Source organism: Vidua chalybeata, chromosome 23, assembly GCF_026979565.1.
Source record: "Vidua chalybeata isolate OUT-0048 chromosome 23, bVidCha1 merged haplotype, whole genome shotgun sequence".
NCBI lineage: Eukaryota > Metazoa > Chordata > Aves > Passeriformes > Viduidae > Vidua > Vidua chalybeata.
The window spans coordinates 5,289,675-5,292,955 of NC_071552.1; positions in this window are offsets into that span (position 1 = coordinate 5,289,675).

Here is a 3,281-nt window from a genome sequence, read left to right on the forward strand (position 1 = left end):
ACACACACATGTATATATGTATATATGTGTATATATATATATATATATGTATATGTATATGTATATATGTATATATGTATAGATGTATGTATATATATATATATATGTATATATATATATGTATATATGTATATATGTATATGTATATGTATATATATATAATTCTAACATTCCACATTATATCATTACATCATTATTGTCTATACCTTGGGGATTTCCATGCACTGATGCAGCCAGGAAATGGTGCTGCAGGGGCTGCCTGTGTTCACCCCACCACGGGTTAAGCCAGCACGGCCATGTCCCCACGTTCCTGGGCACAGCCACTGCTGCCACCCTGTTTTTACTGCCAGGTGTGACATTCATGCCAGGGGACTTCCCCTGGCACAGGGACAGGCCCTGGCTTGCAGCTCATGAAGGTGACAGCCTGCCCTGGCTTTCCCCCCACATTTTTGCTTCCTCGTTTTGTCGCTGGGTTTGAGTTGAATAATTTCCAACAATGCCACAAGCTTTGGGATATTACCAGGTAGGGAAAAAGTCCTTAATTAAGGCTATCAGTGTAACCATCATAATTTAACTTAAAAAAAAAATAGCGGGATAAGAAAATAACTGTGGGGTAAGAAATAAACCTTAGGGGAACATTTCTTACACCATGTCCATGGTGGTACCATAGAGACAATGGATAGCAGCAGGCAGAGATGGATCTTTGCAGTCCCACCAGGGGAAATCATTGGGGTCAACCCATGGCTGAACCTCCCCAGCCTGTGCTGCCCATAATGCTGCTCCCCCTCAGGGTAATCATATTTTATGGGCATATTTCCTCTTGAAAGGCTCTTCTAAAGGATGTAGGATGCCACAGGCTTCTCCCCCAGGCATGACCATTACCAGCCATGTGTTGAAATGGTGGTTTGCTCCTTGATCTCAAGAGCTTCTCCCTCCAAGGACTGGGCTCTCCTGATCTCCAACCCCAGCCATTGCTGGATAGTTGCTGCCCCTTATCCTTGTGCTAAAACTGTTCTTTATTTCAATGATTTTCCTCTCTCCTGGGTCCATCCCTCCCTCCCCATGTGTCTGTGGACAGGAGTCAGACCTCTTCCAGCCTTACTTTGCTAAACTTTGCAAGGCTCATCTCATAAAACACCCTCCTCAGCTGTGGGCTGGATTTATTTTCCCTGGACAGAAGGGATCACAGTGTCCCAGCAAGGTCACACCAGCACCTGCTGCTTCAGCCACAAATCCATCCTCACTCCTGATGGAATCATCCTTCCTGCCATGTCCTAGAACCATAACATCCCCTTTCTGCCCTTATCCTCTGCTCAGCTCATCCATCTTGGTCTTACAGCCCCTCTGCTCTGTTAGATCCCTCTTTCCCCACACAGCTAACTGACAAATCCATCCTCAGGTGCCCAAGCAACTCTCTGGTTCCTTGGCAATGGCATTTCTGAGGGGCTGTTGTAATTCAGAGCATTTTAGAAAGGCTTCTCTCCTAAATTCCTGCTTCAACCTCCTCCCCTGCCAACTAGGATGCTTTAACCCTCAGCACTACACTCACTGAGGAAAAGGAAAAGCACTTCCAGGTCTGGGGAGGACATAAACCCCAAATCTTCCCCATGTCAGGAGAAAATCAGGAGTTTCCAAAGAGAGAAGTCAGCAGGATTGAGTTAAAGCAGATTAACTGAGCCCAGGAGACCACAACAGGCAGGAGGGTGGAGAGGAAACAGCTCCTGCACTCCGGTGGTAAATTCAGGAGTAGGCAACAAGTCCTTGAGTGTGGGAGCAAAGCTGTTTTCCCTCAGGAGCTGCTGGGTCAGGAGGTGAGAGCAAGGCTGTGCAGAGAAGGTGTCACTTGCTTTTGTTGTTAATGATGAATCCTGCCAGGAGCTGGCTGCTGGGGGTGCAGTGTCTGCTCCGTGAGCTGCTGAAGGAAAACACATCCCACAGGCTGCAAAACGAGGGTGAAGCAGCTTCCAGCTGGAAATGGCACCTTCTGGGTGCTTGAATGAGGTAAGCAAGGGAGAGATTCAAGGATTAAAGAAAGGGGCAGATCCCAGGGATGGATGGCAGATATATCTGGGTGTTTTCTGAATATATGGGAAAACAGAATTTCTGTTTAGACGGACAAAGGAGGCCTCAAGAGCATGGCACAACCTCCAGGCACTTCCCTCATGCTGCAGACAGGAATCTCATTGAAAGCTGTTTTATAGCCATCAGATTCCAGGAGGTTCAGCCCAGGAACTCCTGAGATCCCTCTGTCCCTATAAAAGAGCAGAAGATGCACAGAGCAGTTTCATCACTGAATCACTCAGGGTTTATGTTGGTGTTGCTCCATCTACATCCACAAATCAATCAATATTCTGATATTCAATCAGAATATTGTAAAATGCATGTAAGAGCAAATCCCATCACTGGGCAAATACCATGAAACAGGATTTGGCATTTCTCAGCCTCTCACTGGGAAAAAGCAGAGTAATAAAGGACAGCCCAGTCGCTTGGGAAACCTGAGCAGGTGTGAATGAATGCAGCTCCTCCTCTGGTTTTTCTTCTCCCTGGCCCTGGGAATCACTGGAGAACCTCTCCAGGTATGATAAAATAAAATAAAACAGGGAGAAGAAACTGAGGTCTGAGCCAGGCTGAGGTGCCCCTGCACAGTGATGATGTGTGCAGTGCTTTTTTCTTTTTCAATCAAGTCCGTTCATCTTGCATACACAGCACCGGAGACTGAAAGCAAACAAATTTCATCGTGCTTTATAAAAGCTGTCAATAAAAGGACTGAAACACTTCCATTCCTACCTATATCACTTTTACCAGGTTTTAACATGGCATAAAAGAGAGAGTCTTTTATAAACATGGTGTTCTGGAACTTGGTACTGGCTCTGAAAAAATATTTGGTTTGTTTTCCAGTAGCATCCTCAGATCCCCAACTTTATGAGTGGCATGTAGGAGAGGTTTCATGAATAAAACTTACCAGTCGAATGCTGTTAGTGTCTATTCTTAGCTTCCTGCACACAGGAATGACTAGTTAATTACTGAATTAATTCTTTCAAAAGAAAGTCAAGGCAGTTCTTTATTTTGGAGCTTTATGGCTTATTTCCATGTCACATGGAGCAGGTTTAAAGACTGTTGGTTTATTTCTGAAGTACAGTGAGGACACAGACCATGCTTAATTTTACTTTTACTTAATTTTAATTTTACTTAATTTTACTTTAATTTTACTTAATTTTGCTGTCTTCCTGCCACAAATTTGTGTAGTTTAGACCCATTTTCCCTCCTGTGCAAAGCCTATC